The sequence below is a fragment of the Psammomys obesus genome, unplaced genomic scaffold (genome assembly GCF_907164565.1).
Source record: "Psammomys obesus unplaced genomic scaffold, mPsaObe1.curated_primary_1811, whole genome shotgun sequence".
Classification (NCBI taxonomy): Eukaryota; Metazoa; Chordata; class Mammalia; order Rodentia; family Muridae; genus Psammomys; species Psammomys obesus.
In genome coordinates this window covers 12,120,107-12,126,668 of record NW_026596064.1, presented here as the reverse complement: position 1 = coordinate 12,126,668, position 6,562 = coordinate 12,120,107, and positions in this window count along the sequence as shown.

Sequence of the window (6,562 nt, the reverse complement as noted above, 5' to 3'; positions counted from 1 at the left end):
CAAAAAAAAAAAAAAAAAAAAAAAAAAAAAAAAAAAAAAAAAAAAAATCGAATAAATAAATAATCTTGAAAAAAACAGTCACTCTTAAGCCTATTTCCCTCCCTTTCCTCTTTATGGCCAAACTCCTCCAAAACAATGGTCACATTTTCTGCCAACTTCTGAACATCCACTACTCCCAACTAAGCCAAATTCGACTTCCTTCCTACTCCCACCTCACTGGAAATACGTCAGCCCAGAGGCCCCTGTGCCATCTGGAGGGGTTACCGGAGTGAACTCTTTCTTAACTCTGTGGTGTTTGAAGTAGCCCAATGCTGTATGTACCCTACAGCAGTCTCCCCTAGAGAAAAAGAACATTGTCCTCCCCTGGGCTGGTGGCGCCCTCTGCTGACGGTCCTGGTGTTATGCTCGATTCACTTTCTCTCCCTCCAGTCCTCTGCTGAGGCTCTTCATCTGCTCCCAAGCGTGGCAACCTGGCCAGGTGGGTGAAGAGATAGCCAAGTCCCCTAGAGAAACAGCAACCTCTAGGTCTTTGCTTCTATTCTGTGGAAAACCTCATGCTGTAACTCAGCATGATGACACCCATAGGCCTCTGGGAGAAGCAAGCAAGCAAACAAACAAACCCCTCTTAGCCAGGCATCCCAAGCACTTGAGAGGCAGAGGCCAGAAGACCTCTGTGAGTTGGAGGCCATCTGGTCTGCAGAGCTCTAGGGCAGCCAGGACAAGATAGAGAAACCCCATCTTGAAACAAACAAACAGACAAATCTCTTCCACGCAAAACCCCACAACTCAAGGCCCTGGAAGTGCAGTGTTAAGCGATCCCTCAGGATGCTGAGCTAGCTCACGGAAACACGGATATTGGGCCTGTGGCTGCTTGCCTTCTCCCTAACATCGGGACTAAGAAGATGCCCACTCTCAACTCTTGAGTCAACACAGCGAAACAAGTTCTATCCACTCTCTGAGGCAGGAGAAGGAGGTAAGACTGATCTCTGTCTGCAGATGACGTGATTATGTAGAAAATCCCAAGGACTTTTTTTTTTTTTTTCTAAGAACAAACAAATCTAGACTAATGGAGTGAGGCCTGGTGTTTGACTTCTGAGTTCTGGGGCTGTGAGAAGATAAACAAGTCCCTTCTGTGGTGTTATCAGTTAGTTTAGAGAACAGGTCTCACTAAATCATAGTCGTGGCTGCCGGCTCCCCGAGAGCCAGTTTTCCATCCTGGCCCCAGCACTTTTAAAGATTTTACTGTACCATTATGTTTTCATCTGCACATTGCAAGAACCCCAACAGGAGGCCAGCCACCCAAGTGGAAGTTTTTGTTACAGCGTGAAGCACATCAATTGATGACTCCGGTTCCGTTGCACACAGCCATTCCTCTGGGACCCCTGTCCCCTTCCATCTTTCTGCTCGTTCGGGCTCAGCGTGTTGCCATTCTCTTCATCCTTGCCTTGTGATTGTGGTTGCCACAACCCTAGACGTAAAAAGCTAATCAAGACAGGAGAGGGTGCTAGTAAAGAGCTTGCTCTGCGGGCCTCCCCACCTGAATCCCATCCTCAGAGCCCACGCAGAAGGAGAGAGCTGGTTCTCAGAACCGGTCTTTTGACTTCCAAATGCACGTGGGTGGCATGCGTGTGTGTCTACACATACAAAATAAACAGTAGCTAAAATGAAATTTTAAAGAGCATAAATAAACATGCTAAGGACACAAAGAGGAGGAAGGGAGTCCTGTATTAGGGTTCTCTAGAGAAATAGAACTGAGAATTTGTGTATATTAAAATGGTTTACAGGCTACGGTCTGGCTAGTTCGACATTGACTGTCTCCTGATGGAAAGGCCAAGAATCTGGTAATTGCTTCTTCAGTGAGGCTGGATGTCTCAGCTGGTGTCCACTCTGGATTGAAATACCAAAGTGAGCAGGCTCTAACACATCGGGAGAATGTCTCCGCAGCAGGATAGATGAACTTGCCAGCAAGAGTAAGGGTAGGCAGGCAAAAAAGCAAAAGCCTTCTTCTGTGGTCTTTTATGTGGACAGCCACCAGAAAGGGGGGCCCAGCTTTAGGGTGGGTCTTCTCAACAGCTCCCAGTGGAAGGTCACGGGTTAGGGTTAGGACAGGCTATTTTCTGTCCCAGGCACCCACTCTCCCCTCTGATGCATTCAGAGCTTGATCAGAACCTGCTTGGCCAGAGATATAACCAATTTCAAATTACAGCTAGTCATTTCCAAATACCCAAAAGTATCTCTCTCTCTCTCTCCCTCTCTCTCTCTCTCTCTTCATTTTTAAATAGGACCTACAGGAAAGAAGTCTTAATCCCTTAACCTTGAGATGACTTTCCCTCAACCCTTTGAGGCTGAGCTAGAACTGTAGCGGCTCTGCCAGGCAGAGGGCCTCTGCAAGGGCACAGAGATGCCCTGTTCGTTGCTGTAGTACATAGGGCCACGCCTACTTTACCCTTCATTTTGACTGGGATAGCGCTGGACCAGCAGTTGGGGGAGGGGGGCATTGTCACCTCAGCTCTCCATATTAACCTATGTGAACCCAAAACATCTCAGGTCGCCCCAGGCCTCCGGGTCCTTGTCTATCCAACAGGAAGGTCGGATACTCTCTGAGGTCCCTGGCATCTCTGCCACTTTGGCATTTCAGATTCTTCCCGGAGCTCGGAAGTCGTAAGATGTAAAAACTGCCCTTGTTTAGGTAAGTTAATCCGAACAGCTGGGACACCAGCGCCACGAGGCCACAGTGCCACCCCCTTGCCAACTACCAGGTGTCACCTGGCTCCTCCTCTGTGTGCGGACGCCTGGTGAGCGCTCTCCGGTGGGTAGCTCCTGAAACTGAGCCTTGATCCCTGCAGCTATGCGGCTGGTCTTTCTCCTCCTGCTGTGGTTGGGCCCTGTGATTCCAAACCGGAAGACAGGTGAGCAGCTGAGCCGACCGCCAAGAGGCCAGAGAGACCCCGAATTTGTTCTCCTTCCCTCAGCCATTTGGTTCTGGTGAGGCAGGCCTCCTCGAGGTGGCTAGCTAGCACTCATTCACTGCTCTGATGGGGTACCCACTTACACGCTACCTGTATACCAGTGTGCTTCATGTGCCTTCTCTGGGTGCCCACACGGATGTCTCTGCAGCGAGCTTGGAGCCTGGTTGGTGAGTCATGGAGTCTTCAGACGGGGTTCTGGTGTGTACGCTTTTGGTGGAGGGGGTGAGGGATCGGGAGAGACAGTGAATACAACAAGCCCAGGTCCAGAGTAACCAGCAGCCTGCCTGATCAGCCACTACTAGATAGGGTTGGCTTAAAAGTACCTGGCAATAGAGCAGGAAATCCCCGACTTTATTATTATTATTTATTATCATTATTATTTAGTAGCGGAAGTAGTAGTTTGTGTGTGTGGGTGCTTTGCCTGTATGTATGTCTGTGCGCCATACACATGCCTGATGCTCCCAGAAACCAGAGATCTTTGAAACTAGAGTTAGAAATAGTTGTAATCTGCTGGGAATCGAACCTGGGTCCCCTCAGCACTCTTCACCGCTGAGCCATCTCTTCAGCCCAGGAAATTCATTGCTGCCCTGCACACCGACTCCCACACCTTGTACCATTCTCTAGAAGATTGCCAGAGAGGGAGCCAAACTGGTTGCCCCGGGTCCTTCACATTTCCGCCTTACTTTAAACTTTTAGTCAGGGCCTCGCTAAGTTACTCAGGCTGGCTTGAGCTCACTCTGCAGTCTAAGCAGCTCTTGGATTTGATCTTCTCTTTCCCAGGTCCTCCCATAGTCTTCCTGTACAATCAGTACCTGGTGATATGTTTGTTGCTTGTTTGGTTTGAGACAGGGTTTCTCTATACAGCCCTGGCAATCCTGGAACTCACTATATAGACCAGGCTAACCTTGAACTCACACATATCTGCCTGCCTCTGCCTAACTCCGCCTCTTGAGTGCTGGAATTACAGGTTCGCCAACACTGGCTATGTCTGATTTTTTTTTTAACTCACTCTTTCTCTCTCTTTTCTTCCTTCCTTTAAGATTTTGTTTTTATCTATGTGTATGTTTGTATGTCTGTGTGTATGGATGTACCATGTGTCCACAGAGGCTAGAGGCATGGGATCCCTCTGGATCTGGAGTTTCAGTCAGCTACGAGCTGCTTGATATGGATGCTGGGAACCAAATGCACACTTAACCACCAAACCAAATATTTCTCTAACCTGCCCTCCTCTCTCTCTCTCTCCTCAGATTGCCTAGAGTTTCTTGAACTCAGGTTCTCCTTGCCTCAGCCTCCTGGGTACTAGGATTATAGATGTGCGTCACCGTGGCCGGCTAACTGCCAGTGAACTACATTTCCAGCGGCTGAACACCGCCACAGCAATGATCTAGTTCTTTAGCAGCCTTGGGGACGCTGGGTTCACCTGTCTGTTTAGTGAATAAAGGATACAGGTCTCCTTAGGACATTTTCAGACAAATAGTACTTTTGTTGGCCCTCTTCTATTTCCCTCCCCAGCTCCCTGCCCCTCCTCACGGTCCCTCCGCCTTTCATGTCACATGTACTGCATTATCCCACTCATTATTCCTTCTCTCCTCCCCTCCTCAGCCCTTCCCTGAGGCTTCATTTTCCCCTCTCACAGTGCACTTTCATATTTAACACCCACCCCCACATTCCTGCACACACGTCGTCACTAAAATCTAGGCTCAGCACGTAGGAGAAAAGACACGATGTTTGTCTTTTCTGAGCCTGAGGTTGTTCATTTAGCATGACGTCTCCCAGCTTCGTCCAATTTCCTACGAATGTCGTGACTGCAGTTTCCTTTGCAGCTGAAGGAAGGCTGGGTTCCAGTGTGACCTCCATACGGAAGGTTATTTCCTTCTAATGGATTTGGAAGGGACGGGCCCTCCAAGCTTGGCATAGCATGAGCCTCCTAAGCGACATCACACGAGCTGAGGCTCAGAAGCAGTGCAGCCAGGGCGTTCAGGGACTAACAGACATGGATGCCATAGGTGACAAGCACCTGTGTGAGTGACACTCTGCATGCAGAGTGGCGGGAAAGCCAGGACGGTGCTTCTTCTCCCAGTTTTGTGGCCACCTCAGTCATGGCCTCAGGTACACGCCCATCCTCCATCTATGGAACGAGAGCGTCTCTCTAGATGAGGGACCTCAGGCTTTTCTGTTCCCCGATCCAGATTCATAAACATTAACTGTTCTGTGACCTAGTTCATTCATGCATGTAGTTAGGACAATTTCTAAAGCAGCTTATTCTTGTTGTATATGTGTGCAGGTCTATTTGATTCTGTTTAATCCAGTTTTGCTCCAGTCCATCCCATCTCATGCTGCCCCCATCACACTAAACATTGGTGCCGTTGGCTTGGTCTGTGATTCGTAAGCAAGGGCAGTCTTAGTTTGGACGGCTTCTCCCACTCTTTCCTCGCTGGTTGATTCTTAGTCTTGAATAATGGACCAGGTACTTGGGACGAGGGATGACATAATGGAAACAGATCATCTGTAGGAGGCCACCAGCCCAGCCCACCCTCACTGTGAGAGGTCCCAGGCCACTGGTCTCCTTTCATCAGGCTCTTACTTTCACAACACCCAGGTGAGCCACACCCAGCCATGCGTCCTTTCACTGGGCAGCTCCTGTTGACCCTGTCAACTCGGAAAGTCCTCAAGTTTATCCTTAAACAAGGCCCTAGGCAGGTGCTAAGCTAACAGGACTCAACTGAGAGAAAGAGAGAACAGTGTTAAGATATCTGGGGCCGTTCCCACGAACCAGATTCTCTGGCAACTCACTCCTCATCCCTATCTGCCCATGCTTTATTTTTTTCCAACTCTTAGAAAAGGTGTGCCTGTGGCCTCAAAAGGTTGCTCCCCCATCAGGAGGAGGCGGTCAAAGAGCCAGCAACTGAGTTCATGTCAGAGATAGTCCCTGTTCCCCTTACTAGGGAACCCACTTGGATACTGAGCTGCCATGGGCTACATCTGAGCAGGGGTTCTAGGTTATCTCCATGAATGGTCTTTGGTTGAAGTATCAGTCTCAGAAAAGACCCCTGGGCACAGATATTTTGGTTCTGTTGCTCTCCTTGTAGAGCTCCTGTCCTCTCCAGGTCTTACTATCTCCACAGAGGAAGACAATGCAGCCAGTCCTGATGAGACTGAATAAGCTAGGGTCAGGTGGAAGGGGAGGACGACCTCCCCTATCCGTGGACTTGGAGAGGGGCATAGGAGAAGATGAGGGAAAGAGGGTAGGATTGGGAGAGGAGGAGAGAAGGGGCTACAGCCGGGATACAAAGTGAATAAACTAATTAATATAAAAAATAAAAATTTAATTTAAAAAAATTAAATTTAATTTAATTTACCTGTTTGTTTGTGGGTTGATAAACAGGTAACCAGTGAGCTGAGCTGCTTAGGGGAATGGTTAGCAGAGTTGACAAAACTTACTCGTGAGAATGAAAGGTAGGTATCTCCCTCCCCCTTTGCAGAGATTCCCTCTTCCTCTCATACCCTTTCCCCTCAAAGCCTCACGGTTTTACGTCTTACAGCCGGGTTTTTGAGCCATCTTGAATTGCTTTTTGTAGATGGTATGAGGTGGG